Below are 22,920 nucleotides of genomic sequence, written 5' to 3' on the forward strand. Positions count from 1 at the left end.
TATTCCTCGGGCTTCCAGAGATGCACCGGACCCAGTAGTCATTTTTACAAAATCTTTATTCATCTTTATTCATCTTCATTTAAGCATGCACTTCTAGAAGGGAAGACGAGGCCGGTGTCCCTCTGAAACAATCTTCACCCCTTTGTTAGTCACAGCCAGCTTTATAGAGGCGACCCCATCATAAATCCCCCATGGTGTGCTGGAAACTCTGTATGTCTGTGTGTGTATGCACGAGCACGTGAGTGAGTGTGCATGTGGATGTGTGAGTGTAACAGTTTAAGCACTGTGTGTGTGTGTCTCTGTGTACGTGACTTCCTAGGGGTCATAAAAGCCCCTCTCCCTTCCAGACCACAGTTATCAAGTTACAAATGTTGAGACCCCCACACAGGTATCCTCTGGGGAATTTCCACTCAGCATTAACTCCTCTTTGTCTTACTTTCACAGTTCAACCTGGGGGAGGGTCTCCTAAGATCTACTCCTAAGTTCATGACACAGTCAGGCCTTTATTTATATCCAGGGCAGTGTCAGTGTCTCTACCATAATTCTACATTCTATCTTAACACATTTCTAAACTCTAAAACAAACTAAACATTCCTACATGTCTAAACTCTAAAATAAGCTAAACATTTCTACAAATCCCCCTTTTTATCTGCCCTATGGCAGATAAAACTAAACTAAATCTTTCACCATAATGTTTTCATACTGTGACTCCCCATTTCCCAAAAGTGGTCTCCTGGTGTTGGACTTTGTATCAGATTCTTCCACAGCACGATTTATGAGTCTTACGAACAAGGCTCTGATACACGGCACACAACGACACCCACACGTCGCTAATATTGCAGTAAAAACAGACAAAGAAACCATAATTGACATAATGAAACCTTTCCATTGCCCAAAGACAGAAATCATCCACGCTTCCAGCAGGTTATCCACTCCCGAATGCTCATACATCGTGGTGGACAACGTCTTTAGCCCTTCCAGAGTTCGAGTCACAGAGCTGTCTGGAGCTATGTTATTTAAAATAAAAGTACAATATATATCCCCAAACATCGCGCAAACACCCCCTTTTTCCCCAACAACATATCTAACGCCATCCGATTTTGTACTGCCATTAAAAATGTTGGAGCCAACTGCTCAGCAGGCCCTTCAACTGCGTCCCTGGTAAAGTTCGCCAGTCTCAGGACATTATAGTGCACATAATTGATACAATCCACATTCTTATTTGGAGTTACTGGAAAGAATACAGAAATTATGGGAAGCTTTTCAAATCCTCCAGCAATTTGGTCAGCGAACTTAAATTCATTTAGGCACACCCCTAGGCACTCCAATAGCATCTATGTATGTTGGTGATCCTATTGTAAGGTCAAACGATCCTGGTGACCGTTTGGCCAACACATGACGTCTGCGCGTGACTGTCAGTTGAGCGGTGCCAGGCTTAGCCAGCCGCACCCCCTTTTCTCCTACTAAAACAAGAGGTGCACCTAAACGCACCATGGCACAGAGACCAGAAGTCCCACTAAGAATTCTAACATAATATGTACCCACCACAATAATAATACAAACCAGCACGTGCCCACAGGCCTATTTCAGTGCCGGTGTCTCTTGATAGCTTTCCTCTGGCCAGGTACGTCACAGTGCACCAATTGGCGTTAATCTCCCCGGCCTCATGCTCATGTCTTCAGAAACTGCTTCTCTGGTGAGTCTTAGCATGCACTCAAATCCCCACTGGTCTTCGGGATATAGAGGAGCTGGTTCTGTGAAAAGATGTTGGCGGGCAGCTGCGCACGCCACACAATCTGAAACATTTTGTTCTCTAGCATTTTGGATGAGCCAGTCTGGCCACAGATTGCTTTCACGGTAGCCAGTGGCCATTGAAATGAGCTGTTTAGGTTTGAGTCTTATATAATCTACTTCAAGTATTTGTGGGCCCGATTCTGAAAGTGACAATGGTGGGGGAGGTGTTAATACAATTATTTTAGCCACATTATTTATTAACCTTTATTTAACCAGGAAGATCCCATTGAGATTAAAAACCTCTTTTTCAAGGGAGACCTGGCCAAGATAGGCAGCAGCAGGTGTCTCACAGTTACAGAGATTACTCAAACATAGGCATCAACAACACACATGCAACAATAAGTGAAAGAAAACAAATAAAATAAAATTCAATTAAAAAAACAAAAAACAAAAAAAAAGGCAGTTAAAATGACAATCAATCTAATTAAAACAGTTGCATATTATGGACTTGGCCTCAAGGATTCGTAGTTTAGATCTAAAAGCACTTAATGAAATGAATTCAGTCATTTTCCAGTCCTTCTGCAGTTTGTTCCAAGCCGAGGGTGCTAAATTGACAAAAGCTCTTTTACCAAGTTCAGTTCGGGCAAGTGGAACAGAAAGCAACAAGTAACCATGCGGACGAAGAGAATACCGACCACCATGTTTCACTGCAAGCAGGGAACATATATAAGAAGGCAGCAACCCAAGTATTGCCTTATATATAAAACTGTATAAATGAGAGTTCCTCCGACTTACCAAAGCAGGCCATCCTACCTGAGAGTATAACTCACAGTGGTGAGTCTGAAATTTATGGTTAGTGATGAACCTCAGAGAAGCATGATACACAGAATCAGAATCAGAATTGCACATCAGGTGCAAAATCTCTAAAATTAATTTTAACCAGACCGTATGGGTCCTTCCCTGAGACGTCTACTCCTATGAATAAGTACACCACGGATCGAGCGGGCCACACAGTGTCATGCCAACTATTCAGTGACAGGGTCAACAGGTTCTGCCCAGCTGAGAAGTCCCGCTGAAACCCAAGCTTCTGCCACGCGGTGTCCTTGTACGGGCGCCACGTGCCAGAATACTCCACTATGGTAGACCAGTACTCACACGGGCCCTTCCAATAAGTGTAATAGGGGTAGCCAAGCTTCTGATTATTACACTCTATATCTACCATTGGATTGTAACCTACCCAGACATCATATCCCCGCCATGAACTATTTAAACCTTTACATTTAATGACAGCACAAAGGTCGAATGTATACGAGGCTGTGGACCCTTTAACGTGGTCCAAGTCTATACCGCCATAATCATCAAAACACTCATCTGATTTACCTGTTTCACTACGTTTGGTTCGCTTCGCCGTGGCCTGTGATGGTGGAGTCGCCAGAGTGGATTCAGGTCTGTCTCTGGGCAATTCACTTAGAAGAAAAATCACAGTTACAATAGCAACAGTTATCACACCTAACACTACCGTTTCTCTCCAATTTCCGCCTCAACCAGCCTAGAGAAGTTGACATGATATAAATGTGGATGAAAGGCTCGTCCGTTTACATCTCTTCCTCACAAAAGGCTTCTCTGCAGAGCATCAAATTTGCATGGCAAAGTGACACACTTTAGGTGATCTACATCCTTGGGAAAAGTGGTGTCAACTATTTCCCAGTCTCCTAGTATTTGTACTTCACACAGAATCACAAGTCCATCGCTGGACTTCCTCTACGTCGTCACTTTTGGAGCTTGGCATGCTCCCTTCATCCTTCAGGCTCTCACGTTCCAACGCTGCTGAAGATTTTTAAGGCAGAGCACGTCGTACACCTTAGTTGTCTTCCTCAACGTCAACGTCGACACTCTTTCATTTTATTTAAGATTTTGCTGTGCAGAGTCTCCTCATGACGATCTCCTGCACGATGTCTGCTGTGCTGAAGGTGATCTCTGATCCTCCTGAAGACTCTCTCCTGGCCTCAGCTTCCATCTTGTAGACAATCTCCTCAATCATTCCTTCTCGTCATGGCACCTCACGACATCTGCAAATTAAAATAACACTCCTCTTGGCACATGGCTTTCACCATGTGTCCACTCCCCAATAAGACATGTACAAGAATGTTGCACCATCTCTCTAAAACAATCTCCAGGGTTTCCCACTTGGAGCAGCCATACTCCAACCTGTAACCCTGTGTAAAAACATTAGTCGGCAGTTACATGTTTAGCTTGTCTAACTCCCAGCTCCACCTGGAGCCTGTATCTTGGAAGACAAAGTCTTTAAGTTAAAACAACTACACATTTGCAACCAACTATAGATCATAAGAGTGATAAAGTATTCAGCATAAAAGATAAGCATCATGTGCAGGTTTTCTCAAATCATTAAACCACTATTATTGCCATAATTTGTCCCAAATCCTGAATCATCCCAATTTATTCCACAATTTAATCGGTGACTTTCCTTAAGCAATGTCACTCCACTCACCATGAGCTCAATAGTGGCCAGCTAATGAGCCCCATATTAAACTATTCCATAAACACTGCATCTCTTATTTGTTTTCTCATGTCACTTGTCTGTTTTCTGCTGAATCCTCTACATGCACTCTTAGAAAAACAAACATTAACAACACACATGGACAATCCTGATGGTCAGGCGCAGGTCGACAGGTTCCAGAGGTGCTATAAAAGGCCATAAAGTTAAGCCTGCTGTAAAAGGAATGACACTGGTTTCAACACAGGATGTGTTTCACACTATTTTCACTTCTCCCCTGTAATAGTCAACATTTTCCCAAGAACACAGTGTAATAGCATAATCAACATATAGCCTGTAAACACAATTCCCTTCACTCATAAACCCAGTAATCCTGTAGTAGAAAGAACATTAACCATTAGTGTGTCCTGCTGTAACTCACATAATCAAACACATGATTAACTCTCTGCTGTAGAAAAGAAATGTAAACGTTAATGCTGCGCACAAGCCCATGAATAATACCCCTGATAGATTCACAAACACAGAAAGTGGCATTTAAAAGGTTAAATCGTCACGCAAGGATGCTGCTGTCATCTTCCTGCTCCTGTAAAAGAAACACATAAATTCATCCACCCTTTTGTCCTGTCTAGGTGGAGGTTAACCTTGAGTAGTGGTCAAGTCTTGTCAGCTTTTATCAGCTTTTACCAGTCAGTCAGTTTTTTTCCCACTCATTCATTCATTCATTCATTCCGTGATTCTTTGCTGATAGTGGAAATTATCGTCACATTTCGTTTCCACCCACAGCAAAATGACGTCATTTCAGAAAGAAAAAGAAGAACTTTTAGATCGGATTATCTCGCTGAATCCTTTTTGGGCAGGGACTCTCATTTTCTAATTGTCCCAAATAAGCAGCTTTCTCCAGAGCCCAATTGTAATTTTTTGGAGAAACTCACTTGCAACGGTTTTCTCGACATGTTGTATAGCGCTTTTAATTCCTGTCGTGCGGATCTGCTTAAAGAAAAGAAATTCACAAACACAAGTCAGTGCACTTGTTCAAAACAAAAAATAAAATAAAATAACAAACAAAACCGTCAAACAAAACTCCCAGTGCACTGTCCAAAAACAAAATAAAAATAAAAATAACAGATCAAAATGAAAAACAAAATTAAATAAAAATACAGAAGCCCGGTCTTAGGACTTGTCCCAGAATATTATTTTTCTAATGGGTGAAAACACACCAAATCTAAAACTTGGTGCCATCTTAAAACCTTCCCCATACATTAGAAACAAAAACAAAACAAAACAAAAAACAAAAAATCTGCTAGTTTTATTCATTTAAACTCTGGCTGCAGGATTCTGTTCACCCCTGTTATCATGTTCCCCAAAATAATACTAATTCAGTCGTCTATATATCACTTCTCAACCCACTCAATAAACCAGACAGGATGATGGTACCAGTATTACCTACTTAAAATTGTGTTTGGTCCTAATGAGCTTCATTTCATGTGTGCGTGTTAGTCGGGTTAAGACATTTACTATTTCTGTGTGTCCATTTATGTACCTTCCCCCTTTTTTCTGAAACAAAACTCTGTTCACTCCAAGTTTTGTTTCAGAAACATCTAAATGAAAAACTCTGTCATAGTCAGGCACAGCTAAACCCCAAATGCTTGCAGGTTACCATCGGCAACCATGCTGTGTGTTATTAACCACTTCTACAAATACCCTCTTTTGATGTGTAACACTTTATGTATAATGTTGTATTCTCTGGAGTGCATATCATGTGCATGTGTGGTGTTGTCTTTCCATTTTCTCTAACAGTACTCTTGCATACCTCAGTGCTTGTCTTCCTCCCCCTTTTGTGGTGGTCTGGACACTTTGTCAATCCTCCACTTCAAGGCAGTCGTTTGTCTCCCCAGATTCCTTAACCCAATTTAACCCAACATTCATCTGTCCTCACCTGCTCCTTTCTTCTCTCCCACTTTGCAGTCCAATGGCAGTCAGTTCTCTTCAGCTTTGTCCCGTGTATGCTCCCACTGTCTCTTTCATTGCCATCTTGCTCCAAACATGGCAAGTGTCAAACTCCAACAATCTTCTCAAAAGTCCTTCACACACAGTGAAGTTGCAGCTTGCTGGAAACGCATCTCCATTCATCCAATCAAGATGATGGATCTTCTCTTTCTGATGCCGTTTGCATCTCCACTTACGTTGTTTTGAACTCTGACTTTAAACCCCCAAAATAAATTTTTTTTTATTTGTTCTTAACCGCAAACACAAAAAACTTCTTGATATTGTTGTTAATTATTTTCACCCACAACACTCCAAATTATGTTTTCTTTTGTGTCCAGCAGGGGAAGAAGGTGACCCGTAGTATCACTGCTTCCTCCAGTTGGAGACAATTTCCCACTCACACTTACACACTTTTTATTTTCTTTGTTTTCATTATTTTCTTTCTCTTTTTCTCTTTTTTTTTACCCCATTGTTTTACACCCACACATTAATCCTGTTTACTCACTCCTCCAAGCTCATTTTCCTTTCACCCCAACAGCTCTCATACAGTCAGCAATCAAATTCTCCATTCCTCCTTGAGTACTTGGTCACCTTTAAATGTCACTATTAATTTTATCAATTTATTTATCATTACCTTAACACTAATCCCCTGTTTAGTTTTCTTTATTTATTTTAGTTCACTTTCTCCTATTTGATCACGTTTATTTTTTAACTCTTATTATTTCACAGACAATCAACTAATCTACTTTTTCTCCCTCTTTTGTCATCAAGGAATTCACACACACTCACAGGCTGGTCACTCGCCCCCACCTTTCTTTCTCTCTCACTCACACACACACACACACACACACTTTACTCCTCCTTTGTTCTACCTATGAACCCGCCCCCTGAGGCTGGCTCACACACACCTCATGCTTCTCACAGTCCTATTCAAACTTTCTGCAAGACACCTTCTCTGCTGTGATTCAGGACAATGCCCTGATCAGCACAAAGAGTGGATATGGTCCGCTTTTTAGAACTCAACAAAAACAAAATTATAAACTCACAATCTTCAGATCGCAGCCTTTAACCGCGATTTCTCTTTTGTCTCAAAACACAGTCAAATTCAATCCCCAATAAACTCAGAATACACAACAATCAGTGGCACGGCCTCCCGTCCACATACAGGACAACAAACACAATCTTAAACTCAAATCTCTTAGTTCCTACACACACTCACACATTTCCCCAAACACACACTTTTAGACTCGAATTCTTTTGTTACTTTAATTGACTCCCGTACTTCAAACGAGACGCCGACTCTAACGGCGCTTTCACACACACTACACAGTCCTCCTTCTGCATCAGGCATTGGTTCAGCTCAGCTCGGAATCTAACCGGCGAAAGCAACCGATCCTGCTTTTATGCATACCTCAGACTGTGACAGGGACCTCTCCCCGACTTATTTATTTAAGGAGCCACGAATCCCCAGGTGACCACCCTGGATCCCCTGCCCTCACAGGTCCTATTCCCGCGTCCGAGAATAGGTGGGGCAACCAAGCCCGTGACACGCACAGCCCTGAGCTGGCGACGAGGCCTTTCAGCCCCGCTTTCTAACTAATAGTAACACACATTTCCTGCTTTAACGCACGGAGGACGGATCACACACCGCCACTTTTTTCCTAATAACTAATACGGATGAAACACCGATTCTACTAATCCGTAACAAACGTCTCCTGCTTTAACGCACTGAGATTTTCTTACGGGGCGCTAAACATCAACCTGAAGTTCTTAACAAAAGTCTCTTCCTTTAGTCACTCTCATCAGTACGCTAAACATCAACCTGAGTTCTTAGCAAAAGTCTCTTGCTTTAGTCGTGCCGGGACGGACCTAGCCGCCCCTTTATGCTACTGAGTGAATTTACACTGAGATACGCTCAACTTAGCGAACAGGTAATTTAGGCTTTTAAAAAATATGCACGGTTCGAAAATAAACAGGTCGTGCTTACCTTTTAATCATGTGAGCCAGCTCTCTGTTCGCCTCGTTTCACGATCTCAGCTCTGCCAATTCCTCTCTGGGCCTCGAGCGAATCCCGGGTTTCGGCACCAAAACTGTTGGGAAATCAGTTTTACCCCGGTTCTTTTTTATTCCTTGGGCCTCCAGAGATGCACCGGACCCAGTAGTCATTTTTACAAATTCTTTATTCATCTTTATTCATCTTCATTTAAGCATGCACTTCTAGAAGGGAAGACGAGGCCGGTGTCCCTCTGAAACAATCTTCACCCCTTTGTTAGTCACAGCCAGCTTTATAGAGGCGACCCCATCATAAATCCCCCATGGTGTGCTGGAAACTCTGTGTCTGTGTGTGTATGCACGAGCACGTGAGTGAGTGTGCATGTGGATGTGTGAGTGTAACAGTTTAAGCACTGTGTGTGTGTGTCTCTGTGTACGTGACTTCCTAGGGGTCATAAAAGCCCATCTTCCTTCCAGACCACAGTTATCAAGTTACAAATGTTGAGACCCCCACACAGGTATCCTCTGGGGAATTTCCACTCAGCATTAACTCCTCCTTGTCTTACTTTCACAGTTCAACCTGGGGGAGGGTCTCCTAAGATCTACTCCTAAGTTCATGACACAGTCAGGCCTTTATTTATATCCAGGGCAGTGTCAGTGTCTCTACCATAATTCTACATTCTATCTTAACACATTTCTAAACTCTAAAACAAACTAAACATTCCTACATATCTAAACTCTAAAATAAGCTAAACATTTCTACAGGAGGACAAATTAAATTTGAATTTTTCTGGATTTTTCCTAATCAACATGGGATCAAAAGTGTACGTACAGACTCAAGTATAGCAATACTCAGAAAAACGGAAAGTCTAAGGAACTCGGTGAAGATCTAAGAAGGAGAATTGCAAGTTTGGAAGGTGTCTTGGAGACATTTTTACACTACTGATGATTACACAATCATCGGTTCAATTGTGTGCAACTACAGGTTATGTAAATGCATCATCACTTTGCCAAGGTTCTGAAGAAGAACCAAATTCTCACCCTAAGATGGAAGGAAATTGGTTAAAATGTTCAGAATTAACCCAAGCCTGTCATGAACTGGGAAATGCTTAAAAACCAGGATCGCTGTCCACAGTGAAGCAAGTTTTACATCATTTTGGACTGAAGGGGTCCAAGAAAGAAGCTCCTGCTCCAAAATCAGCACATTTAAGCTTGACTGAAATTTGCAGCTGTTCAGAAGGACAAGCAAAATGCCTCCTGGGAGCTGGACTTGGGGTGAAACCCTCCATGCATGGTAAGGAGCTTCCTTGTCTTGATGTCAGTGGCTTCTACCTCCTCCTTCGGCCAGCTTATTATTAGGGATGGATCGGATATACAGTATTGGTATCGGTCTGGTCCTGACCTAAAATACTGGATCGGATATCGGGGAGAAAAAGAAAAGTAACCCAATCCATTAAATATCATGGCGAAACATTTTCATGGTTCGAAAAAAACTATGAAAAACACTTTTTTTCATACTTGTGTAAAATTTTGTATAGAAATTACACAAAATTCAGTCTCAGGTTAAATGTAATAGAAACAGCTTACACTGACATCCATCTTGATAAAAGATGAGTGTCATGAAGCCATGTTTGCATTTTTTTGCACTGCTTTCCACTCTGGATGTCTATTTATGTTAAGGTTTAAGTATAAAAGGGTCCATTCTACAACTTGTTTTATTTTTTAAGTTGTTGAATTTAACCTTATTTTGTGCTGATATTCCACTTTTTTTTTTCAGAACCAAAGAGTTTTTTAAATTTGCATAAAATTGCATTTTAAATTACTTTTTGATTATTACTTTAAATACTTAGATTTAAATTTCTGCTAAAAGTTTAAATACAAAGATCAGTATTGCTGAACTGCATAATATTTTGGGTCCAGTGTGTTTTTTGCATACAAGTATAATAAAATAACTTTAGTGTTTTGTTTTTTTAAATTTTAGTATGAACTTATACAAAATGCAGCAAGATATTAAAAAAAACCAAACAGTTTTATTGATTATAAAATAGACTATATCGGATTCATATCGGTATCGGCAGATATCCAAATTTATCATATCTGTATCGGTATCGGACATAAAAAAGTGGTATCGTGCCATCTCTACTTATTATCCCAGCAGGGTACCTGATCACAGGGAGGGTGTAGGTGTTAATAGCCCGGTGTTCTGGGAATCCATCCTACCTGACAAACCAACCTACCTGTTGTTTCTGCGCATGCGCACAACACGAAATTCAGTGGCGAACCATCCTACCTTTATGAATATTAGCAAAACAAATTCTCTGACGGGTAAAATTAAGTGCCAAACCATCCTACCTTTGTGAATGTGACCTACAAGCATACTTTAACAGCTAAAATTTAGTGGCAAATCGTCCTACCTTTGTTAATCTGAGCTAGAAGCATACTTTAACAGCTAAAATTAACTGGTAAATCATCCTACCTTTGTTAATAAGAGCTAGAAAAATACTCTGATGTGTAAAATTAAGTGCCAAACCATGCTACCTTTGTGAATGTTACCTACAAGCATACTTTAATGGGTAAAATGAAGTGGCAAACTGTCCAGGCTTTATGAATATAAGCTACAAGCATACTCTGATGGGCAAAGTTAAGTGGCAAACCATCATACCTACTTAAATTTGTGCTGGAATTACTCTGTGACAGCAGAAATGTGCATAAACTACTTACGGTAGGACGTTTTGCCAAAGTAGGATGGTTTGTCAGAACACCGGATCTTGTTCTTACCGTTCAGCTAACTCCTCAGGACTTGTGTGACCCTCTGCAGGTACTTGGTGGTTCCAGATTTCCTAGCAGCCTCTTCATGGTTCCCATTTGCCTGTGGGATCCCCAGGTACTTGTAGCTGTCCTCTATGTCTGCAATGTTGCCTACTGGTAGTTCGATCCCCTCAGTTCTGTCTACCTTCCCTCTCTTTGTTGCTTTGACTATACTTCTCCAGTCCGAACGACATTCCAATGTCATTGCTGTATATTCTGATGGTGTGGATCAGTGAAGCAATGTGTCATGAACTGTGTGGAACTGAGGGAGACGCGGACATAAATACACAGAAGGATAATGAGGGACGTGGGAGCACACGGGGAACACAGCTGACAATAATTGTAACAAGACAGGGCAGGAGCAAACACACTGATGGGAAGACTATCAAAGTAAAACAGGAAGTACACAGAGACACAGACAGGAGGGGGAGAGAGAAAGTGGGGAGCGCACAGACATCATGGGCTGGGAAGCATGGAATAAAACTTAAGGAGGGGAAACAAGACATAAGAACTGACCAGTACACAGGGACACATTGAGGAAAAAAACACGAGGGGAAATCTAATAAACAACATCTAAACAGAATAACCTAGGAACCCTTAGAATAAGCAGTAGACCTAAAACATAATAACACCAAATGACAAAAATACAGGAAAACACAAAATGATGTCTCGTTCATGCTTGGCATACAGCTTGATGTCATCCATGTACAGGAGGTGGCTGACCACTGCTCCATTCCTAGTCTTGCAGTCTCGGCTGACTGTTCTGTCTACCACTAGCTGGTGTTTTGTGCCTCTGGTATTCTTGCCCATCCCCTTCTGTGCCCCGCTCATGTATTGACCCATGTGCCTGTTCATCTTAGCCGCTATGATGCCTGACAGGAGCTTCCATGTGGTACTGAGGCAGACTATTGGCTGGTAGTTGGATGGGACCTGTCCCTGGGACCAATCAGTGGGGTCCTTAAGATTCAGGACTGTCCGGCCATTCTGGGTGTCTCTCATCAACTAGCAGCTGGTTCATTTGTGCTGCCAGATGCTCATGGAGTGCAGTCAGCTTCTTCAGCCAGCAGGGGTGAACCATGTCAGGGCCGGGTGCTGTCCAACTCTTCATACTGGAGACCCTTTCTTCAATGTCTGTCGCTGTGGTGGTTACTGGACCCTGTTTAGGGAAGTTGCTGTGGTCTGCTCTTAGATCCAGTTGCCATTGTTCCCCTGCCACTGAGAGTAGACCTTGACTGGTTCTGTGGAGAACAGCTGGTTTATTCTCCTGCCTTCTCTTTCTTTGGGATACCTCTTCAAGCGGCTCGCCAAGGCTGTGAGTCTTTGCTTGGCAGTTTCCAAGGCCTCAGGTATGGACAGCTTGTTGTACTACTTAGGCACCTTCTTTGTCACAACTTTCTGCAGCTCAGATAGTTGGCTAACCTCCCTCCGTGCTACCTTGATCTTAGCCTCTAGTCTCCTTCTCCATGGAGGGTACTGCCCCTTGTAGCTGTTCAACTTGTAACCAAGCATCTCACTGATCACTGCTGCCATAGTGTAGATCAGCTTGTTAGTCTCAGTAATGGTGGCTGTAGGTATCGTCTATAGTGCGGCATTCACATCATCTAGTAGATCTTCTTAGGGTACCTCATGTAGTCTTGGTAACCGGCTACAGAGGATCCAGGTGTCAAGCTTCGCCATGATCCTATCTTTCAGGTCTTTCCTCTCACACTCAACGATCCTTCTTCTATCGTACCTGGGGCTTGGTACCCAGCCTCGGGTGGGGATGATGATATCTCCCCCCGACCTGTCGTCCTGACTCCCCCTTGCCGTAGCATGTGTGTTATACCTCGTCAATCTCTAGCTGTGAGAGCAGTCCCTTCTTCTGAATGTTGGAACACTGAGCTACTACTTGATTCACTATCAATGTGGATGCTGTTGTTGTTCATCCTATTCATGTAACCCCTTCCACCAGGGTTACTTGCGTAGTAGCATTCCAACAACGCCCTATTTTCGTGTGTTGCCCACTGATGCCTTCTTGTTCCAGTAGCCCACTTCTTATCAGGGTGCCCTGGTTCCTCAACACCTGACGCAGACCTTGTTGATCTGGGCGACGTCCAAGCCGGCATGACTTCATATTTATCTGTCTCGCTCATGTCTGCGTTAGGCTCACTTAGCATGGGGGTAAAATACATGTTGCTCTTTAAGTGTTGCTCAGGATGACTTTTTCCTTCTAACCTTCACCAAGTGGTTGCCCATAGGGCATCTGATTATTGTTCTTTCTTTCTTTCTTTCTTTCTTTCTTTTTGTTTGTTTAGTATTGTATCAGCTGTAGCTTATAATATAAAATACCTTGCGGTGACAGTTTTTATGAATTGGCAGTAAACAAATTACACTGATTTGAACTGAAGTGAGTGAGACATTATGTAGCATTATGTGGCCACTTTAGAGAGAAAAATGCATCCAACTTAGAATGAAATGAGCAAAACAACAACAAAAAAATGCTGATGACCTCAAGTGGACAAATCCCAAGATAAATATTTCTCAACTTTGAGACAAGCAATTTAAGTGATTGCTAATGAGAGTGCTGGCTACTGTCATATGACTAATTAGTAAATTCATTAGATGTTATCTAGGCAATCAGCGTTTGGAAAGTCTTCTAATGTCTGTCAATTTCAAAGCAATGCATGGCTAGCTAAATGCTTCCTGGGTGGTTTCACCTTAATTCATGAGTCTTGAGATATGCAGTGTCCTGAGAGATAAAACAAACATTTAGCATTTGAAGTTTTTTTGTTTGTTTTTTTCTTCCCCACATAGGATTAAAATGCTCTATAGGTCTGAACCAATCTTGACGATCTTTCACATACAGTAAGTTATTTCACCCAGTGTTAATGCAGAATTGCAGGTTCTCTAATCACTCAGAGAGATTTGAGCAATGACTTGGATTTGCCTTTAAAAAATAATGAACTTAAGAGTGGGGTGTCATCAATCACACTTTCTTTAAGTCTAATAACTCAAAAACTGACAGACCTTTCTGGAATAACTCCCAAACTACTAAAATGACTGATTTGTGTGATAGACTAACACTTGCCTTGGACGTACAGCAATTATTGAGTTGTCTTTAATAATTTTTTACAAATCTTTAAAATCTACATTCACTATTTGCCAGAGAGAAATACATGTAGATGAGTGTCAATTAAAAAACCCCCCACAGGGATTGCCCCCTGGTTGCCATTAAAAAGAATGAAGAAGAAAGGTTCGAAATTCAAAAGTTATTATTATAAATGTCAGATAAGGGCCCAAATACAGACTACAAGCAAGCTGAATGAATAGAAACCTCACCTTTATTTAGACTGAAATAAAGTCCAAAAATACAGCAGTCCACAGAAAGAAGGAAACAGAATCCAAACAGGCAGGGAGCGTGTGAGGACAATAAATGGATGCTCAGATTAAGCCTAGAGGAAAAAGCACATTATGTATATACAGACACAGATGCGATCAAGGGATATCACAGGCAGAGGGTAACAAGAGACAGCTGAAACTAATCAAAACAATAACTGGGGAAGCAAAATTAAAAATAGGACACAAGAGACAAAAGATTCACAAAATAAAATAGGAATACCAAATGAGGAACTAAATGCACAATCGCTAAACCACAGATACAAACACTTAACAAGATGCATGGAGTTACTGGGGAAGGGACTTTCCACATGGAAATACCCCAGCTTGAATGCAGGGCCTTTTTTGCTGTGAGGTGACAATGCTAATCACCACCATAGGACCATGTGAGTATGGTGAGTATGGTATCTCAAGTACCCATACTCCACCTAACGTGGCCAATAGGAATAACAAAGACAGTGACAAAAAGGCCACTAAGAATCCAAATCCAAATCCCACAGCAAAACCCACACACAATAACAATAAACCTATACTACCAAAAGTTTTAGAACACCCCAATTTTTTCATTTGTTTATTGCAATTCAAGTCATTCAAGTCCAATGAATAGCTTGAAATGGTACAAAGCTAAGTGGTGAACTGCCAGAGGTTAAAAAAAAAGGTAAGGTTACCCAAAACTGAAAAATAATGTACATTTCAGAATTATTATTATTATTATTTTTTTTTTTTTTTTTTTTTTTTTTTTTTTTTTTTTTTCCCACCTGTCCCGTTTGGTTCTTTTGCCATCAGAATTATTGTCTAAAGGCGAAGAAAGATGCCCAACGGATTTACTTTACCAAATGGACCATCCCAGCCTTGCCGTAATGGTCCATTTGATTCAACTTTTTATTGTTTATTTTATTTTCACTTGCTGAATACGGGACAGACTTGACTGGAGGAGAGAACGTGGAGAAAGAAAGAGGGAAAGAAAAAAAACCTGAGAAGAGGGACGGGGAAAAAGGGCAAAAAACAAAAACCAACAGAATAAGCAGACAAAAAATACATATATCGATCACCTGGATCACCTGTTGAGAAAGAAAAAAGAAAGCAAGCAGAAGAAAACGAGAGTAATAAACAAGATCACAATGATATATGGGAATATGACAGTAAATACTAAATATTAAACATTATTGTGCAGCACGTGAGATCGACAGCGCACAGTGTGCTTTGAGGTAGGAGCCAAAAAGGGTGTAGTTTGTGTGTGTGATCACCCGTGTGTACATCTGTGAGCATGAACGCGCTTGTTTTTAAAAGGTTCCTTCATGTAATGATCTGCTAGAGGGTGTGGGGGGCCACTGCCCCGACCTCCAGGGCATGAAGCAGGTATGGAGGAGATCAAGACTCCAGACATCCAGAGGCCCCCAGAACACAAGAGACCAAGGAAGACCAACAGAGGGGCAGCCGCGTCACTATCCCAGAAAGAGCTGAGGAGAGTCCCAGATGAGGGGTCACTCAGCAGCCGCGGAGCAGAAGCCAGGGGGGTTGCAGTGACGTGCCCGTGAGCTCCGCCGGCAGCCAGCTGTGCCTGAGTGGCCGAGCCCCGGGCCGAGAGGCCAAGGGCACCCCATCCCCAAAGTGGCCCGAGCGAGCCCCAGGCTCCAGGCCCCAATAAGCAGCCGCCAAGGAGTGAGCCGGTGGGTACCTGGGCGCCCACCCCCGGAGACAGAGAACCACCAATGCACCGATGTCTGAGGGCGTCCGCCACCGGCAGGGGAAGTGGTGGGGGAGATGGGCCTCCAAACCTTGGAGGGCCTGAGATGTCCCCAGAGAGGTGGCGTCTGATACCCAACCTGACATATAGACACAGACAAACAGGCACATACAGATACAAACATCTATTCCCACCCTCATGCTCTCATATACAATTGCTCAACACTCACCCAACGTGGAGACAGACATAGAGAGACGCTGTACACACAATCACACTCCCCAAGCGTACTCTAAGCCCCGAGTCTAGGTACCCTTGCCCCTGGAGGGGGAAACTGCACCCAGACTCAGGTGGTGTAACCCTTTTCCCTGCGGTGGGGAGAAGCAGACCGCCCCGACTCCGCAGCAGCAGGGAGGCCCCATACACCAGACCCCAGTCGGACGGCCAACTCCTCCTCCTAGCCCCCCTGCTCCAGCAGGCCGCAGAGAACGGGGGTGTAGGAAGACTCCAAACCTCCCTCCACCCGCTCATATGTACTGTTGATGTATGTGTGTTCTAAGGTGCATTTAAAACCCAGGAGGGCATGGAGCCACCTGCCAGAGCAGCAGGTAAGCGTATAGCCCCTCCTGTTAGCCCTCAATGTCTACATGTATTTAAAATTGAGAGGTGGGCAACGACGCCAGGGGTGAGGTGTACACCCTGATGGTAGTTTGGAATCCGTGTAGCGTGCCCACCTCCAAGATCCTATATGTATGTGTAATGAGAGTGTGAGTAATGTGAATGTCTAAGTTGTGGGATAAAATTGAGGCAGAGGCAGCCAGAAGGAGACAGAGGGGGGGATGTCTCCTCTGCACCCTGGTGACACACCCCTACCCAAGGCCCTGCATGTGTGGGTGATTGTGGTGGAGCGGGAAGAGGGAGGCCGCTGGAGATGGGGAGGGAAGGAAGGGAGGGGCAAGTGACCCCTCCCTGGGGCCAGCTCCCCGCTGACCCCAGTAGGCACCCCCATGCTGTGCAACCCGCCAGGGAAAGGGGCCCAGGCCCATCCGGACCGGGGCCCAGTGCAGCAGCGCCGCCCGGCCCCACAGAGCCCGGGACAATTCACCTGACCCCACCACAGAGAAAACTGCACCCACCCCATCATCCACTCATCTTCCAGACTACACAAGACAATAGACGCCCAGGCTGAGATCTTCCTCCACCTCTCCTGTATCTCCCCCTCCTGCAGAGAGAGTTCCTGAAGAGAGGAAAGCTCCTGCAAGATGTGACAACCTCCCCCACCAGTTGAAGAGCCCCCCAGGTGGCTCGATGCACCGGCGGCACCCCGCGCCAGGGCCGGGCCCCCATACACCCACCCGCCCACAACCTCGGCAACACACCAACCAGGACCCAAGCCCCTGAGGCCCGGCCAGGGCCCCAGCCCAGAGACGGAGCGCCCCCAGAACCTCACGCCCATCCCGGACCCACCCAGGGGCAGCCAGGCTACCAGGTCAGTAACCCACGTCCGTCAGCACAGACCCTCCCTAGCCCCGCTGCACGCAGCCACGAGGAAACCGTCACCTAAGAGCCAACAGAGCCCCTAATTGGCCATGACCGCTACCCCGGGTTGAGCCCCCCAAGGAAGATGCTCCTGGGGAACCCCCCGACGCCCTAAGCCTGTCCCTACCCCCACACCAATCACAACAGTGAAGGTGGGACCAAACTATGGCCCCCACCCCCACTAGGTGATGGAGCTGATCAAAGGAGCCCAGAGCAATTGATCTGATGTGGTGGCAGAGGCTGTATCAAGACTAATGTAATCTAATAGATAATTTCTATATTGGTTAGAATTAAGATTATTTTTATTTTTCCAGTTCATGAGGACTGTTTTCTTGGCTATGCATAGGGCAGTGAAAACCATATGGGCTATATTCTTTTCCGTAGTGACATTATCTAAGCTGCCCAACAAACATACTAAAGGAGAAGTTGGAATGTTACATTTCAGACACTTTGATAAGTCTTCACATATCTCACGCCAAAACTTCTGAACTGGTGGACAGAACCAAAGAGCGTGGATATAATTGTCCGGTGAATTGGTTTGGCAGTGTGAGCAGTTGTTGGTAGACGTAAAGCCCATCTTGAACATCCGATGACCTCTATAGTGCACTCTATGTAGTATTTTGTATTGAATTAATTGAAGACTGGGATTTCTAATTAAATGAAAGGTTTTTAAGCAAATCTGAGACCAGAAGTTTTGGTCTAAGTTAACTGATAAATCCGCTTCCCATTTTGCAATAGGAAGTGATATTGATTCATCTGTTTTAGAAAGCATTCTGTATATTTTGGATAGTAATTTGGGGGTTTTAAGAGTAAGAAATTGAACCACACTTGGTGGTGTTTGTAGTTCAACTTGACCCGGTTTAAATCTCTTTTTTACTATGGATTTAATTTGTTGATATTCTAAAATCTTTTCTTGTTGATCCCATATTGTGTAACTAGTCTGTCAAATGAAATAAATTCTGTTCCTTCTAGTATATGTTCTAAATATTTGATTCCTTTACTACTCCAATCTGAAAAGTTTATCATATTATTGTTTTGTAATATGTCAGGGTTGTTCCAGATAGGTGTACGTTTGCATGGGATTAATGGAGACTCTGTCAACTTCAGAAACTCCCACCACGCTGTCAGAGAGGAGCTGATGTTGACGCTTTTGAAGCATTCATGTCGTTGGATGTTTGAGCTGATAAATGGTAGATCTGAAATCTCTAGATTATTGCAAAGTGCTTGTTCTACATCTAGCCAAGGTTCATCTAAGAGGGTATGTTTTTGCCATCCTGAGATAAACTGAAGCCTGTTGGCCAAGAAGTAGTGCTGAAAGTTAGGTAGTTCTAATCCTCCTTTATCCTTGGTCTTTTGTAGTGTTTTTAAGCTTATACGTGGGGGCTTATTTTTCCAAAGGAATTTGGACATATATGAATCTAGAGATCTGAACCAATCTTGCGGCGGTTTAGTTGGGATCATTGAGAATAAATAATTTATTTTTGGTAATACCATCATTTTTATAGCGGCAACCCTTCCCATGAGTGATATGGGTAGACATTTCCACCTAGCCAGATCACCTTCTACTTTCTTTAAAAGTGGGATATGGTTTAATTTAGTTAGATCTGCAAGCTTGGGAGAAACATTAATACCTAAATATTTTATATTTCCCGATTGCAGTGGAGTAGAAGAGGAATTATGGAAGGAGCAATTAATCGGAAGGACTGTAGATTTTGACCAGTTAATTGAGTAATCTGATATTCTTGCAAAAGAGTTTATCAGTTCAATCACCCCAGAGATATTGGTTTGTGAATTTTGGAGAAAGAGTAACACATCATTCGCATAAAGGCTGATTTTATGTTCCACGTTCTTGCATTTTATGCCCTTAATTACTGAATTCTGTCTAATTGCTGCTGCTAGTGGTTCGATAAAAATTGCAAACAGTGAAGGGGAGAGTGGGCATCCCTGCCTGGTGCCCCTCAGGAGACAGAAGCTGGAGGATGTCTGGTCATTTGTTCTGACACAAGCTGTTGGGGAATTATATAATATTTTTAACCAGTTGATGAAAGAAGATCCAAACCAAATTTGTGTAAAGTTGCAAATAGAAATTTCCAGTTAACTCTGTCAAACGCTTTTTCTGCATCTAGAGAAAATATTGTAGTTTCAAGGTTTTTACTGTATGAGTAGTCTATCAAATTAAGTAATCTACGTGTATTTGTTGATGAGTGCCTACCTTTTATGAAACCAGTTTGGTCAGGATGAATTAAGAGGGGGTTATTTTCTCTAGTCTCTTTGAGAGAGCTTTGCAGATTATTTTAAGGTCTACATTTATAAGGGATATTGGACGATAGCTTGAGGGATATACAGGGTCTTTGCCTGGTTTTAGCAGGAGATTAATGTTTGCAGAATTCATATTTGATGGAAGTCTGCCATTTTCTTTGATTTCCAACAACGTTCTGTAAAAAACTGGTGCTAGAATCGTCCAGAATTCTTTGTAGAATTCTGCAGGAAAGCCGTCTGGACCTGGAGCCTTATTATTGGGCATATTTATCAGGGCTTCCTGGAGTTCACCTGGCGTCAGTGGCGAATCCAGTGCCATTGCTTGAGTGTCTAATAATTTTGGGAGAGTTATGTTGTCTAAAAACTGATCAATTTCCTTTTTAGATGGGTTTATTTGTGGTGAATACAATGTTTTATAGAAATCCCTGAAAATGTTGTTTATTTGTTTCGGTTCATATACTGTGTTCCCAGATGAATCTTGAACAGCACATATAGTTGTTTTTTCTTTATTTATTTTTAGCTGGTTTGCTAGAAATTGACCGGATTTATTACTATGTTCATAATTTTGTAAGCGTAGTCTTTGTACTAAAAATTTTGTTTTTTTATCAATTATCTCATTTAATTCTAGTTTTGTTTTGCGTATTTTGTTCAATGTTTCCTGATCTTGGTGGGACACGTAGGCTTCTTCTAGTGATTTGATGGTTTTTTCTAATTCCTGAATATTTTTGTTTTCTTTTTTCTTTTTATGTGATGAGAAAGAAATTATTTTACCTCTCATCACGGCTTTCCCTGCTTCCCATAAAACAGAAGCTGATGTTCTGGGAGTGTCATTAAAGTCTAAATATGAAGTCCACTCTTTTTTAAAATATTTAATAAAGTCTTCATCTTTAAGCAGTGATGTATTAAATCTCCAGTTTTTACTTGGCGTAGTATTATTCTTGTGCATTAGTGTTAAAGATACAGGAGCATGATCGCTGACAGCTATAGGGTGAATCTCAGTGTCTGAAATGTCACTCAGCAGTGAGCTGCTGACCAAAAAATAATCCAGACGAGAGTAGGAGTGATGAACATGTGAGAAAAAAGTATATTCCTTACTGGTGGGGTGAAGGGAGCGCCATGCATCGCAAAGACCAAAGTCGCTCATATACTGTTTGATTATATTTGTGGACTGCCAATTACGCTGAGTTCCTGCTGTATTGAGCCTATCCATTTCTTCATTTAGTCCAAGGTTGAGGTCGCCTCCAAGAACAAGTGTGCCATCTAAGTGTTCAGAGAGTGCACTGAAAAAACTGTGAAAGAATGAGGGATCATCAACATTTGGACCATATACACTTACAATACATAGCTTTTTATCAAGTATAGATAGTTTAATGATTAAGAATCTGCCCTCTGGATCTATAACTGTATCGAGTACTGTGAAATTAATATTTTTATGTATTAAAATTGCTACTCCCCTTTGTCTAGAATTATAACAAGCTGAGAACACATTAGGAAACTCAGGTGTTTTAAGTTCATTCGAACCTCTAAGAGGTCTGTGGGTCTCTTGTAAAAGGACAACCTCTGCCTGTAGTTTTTTGAGTTGGTTAAATATTTTTAACCTCTTTTCTCTGGAGCCAGCTCCATTTACATTCCATGTAACGAATCTCAGTGCACCCATAGATGTCTGTGTATAACTAGGGGTGTATGCTGTGTGTGTCGCTTAGACAGGTGGAGAGAATACATCACTTGTTCATAAATAAAGAGAGGGAGAGAGAGAAAGAATGTGTGGCGAGATGCTCCCTGAGTCTGACTATGTGTTTGCATATTTACTAATATGAGTACGCTTGGCTTAAGTGTGTGTATCCTATACGACTGTGTGCGCTGTCTGACTGATGTAGATGTGCTGCCGTTGAGCGCATGACTGTGCGTGATCGTGCTGTGCGTATGTGTCGAAATAAAGGATGTTGTTTGTGGATGAGTGTGGAAGCAGGTGATCGAAGCAGTGAAAGAAAGAAAGAAATAAAGAAACCAAGGACAAGTGTGAGCAGCATAAAAACAAGAGGGGAAAAGGAGAGAAGAAAAAACAAGAAGAGAGAGAAAAAAAAAAGAAAAACCGGAAACATTCTAATCAAACCATTGACGGAGAGTGACGGTGTTAATACTGCTATGATATCACACCTAAGATGCGATTTGATACTGGTAAGTTAAACAGATGTTAATGCAAGTTAGTGTGAGTGGATGGGGAAAGGGTGTAGCGGATTCTTATCTGGTGTGAAGTTAATACAGCCACGGAGTGATGTCGGGGTCGCGGTGGAGCTGTCCGTCCACGTACAGCCGGTCCACAGCGATGACAGCGCGGGAGCCCTTCTGGATGAAGCCGCGTCGGATTGGGAAGAGGACCCTGCGTCGTTCCAGGATCTCTTTGGGGAACTGGTCGTTCACGCTGAAGTCCGTTCCTTTTAATTCCCTGCCGCGGCTTTTCACATGTTCCTTTTGTTTGAAGTGGCCGAATTTGGCCACGATAGGACGTGGTCTCCCGGCCGTAGCCCGAATGGGGCATATAACGAGGCGATGCACCCTATCGAAGACGATGTTCTTCACCGTGTCCTCCGGCAGCTTCAGGTGGTTTTTGATGAAGCTTTTTACCGTGGTCTCCGCGTCCTCTCCAGCGGCTTCTGGAATACCAGAAAATACCAGGTTATCACGCATGCTACGAGCTTGTAGATCAATAACTGTTTCTTTTATTTTTTTATTTTCTCTATTGAGCTGGGTAACATTTTCTGTGAGACATTTCACCGACTCCCTTAGCGTGGCATTTTCAGCAGCGAGCGTTTCCACCTGCTGCTGGCTGAACTCCAGGGATTCTCGCAAGCATTTAAATTCCCGGTGAAGAATCTCCACCAAGGACAGCCTTGCGTCGAAGCTGGACAATCGCTTGTCGATTGACTCCAGTATGTCGGCAATATCTTTGCCGGCTGGCGATGTTGTGCCGGGGGAATCTGCCGGGCGAAGTCTTTTCGACGATGGCGTCTCAGATTTGGCCGGGGAA

This window comes from Oreochromis niloticus, linkage group LG11, assembly GCF_001858045.2.
Source record: "Oreochromis niloticus isolate F11D_XX linkage group LG11, O_niloticus_UMD_NMBU, whole genome shotgun sequence".
In the NCBI taxonomy this organism is placed as follows: domain Eukaryota; kingdom Metazoa; phylum Chordata; class Actinopteri; order Cichliformes; family Cichlidae; genus Oreochromis; species Oreochromis niloticus.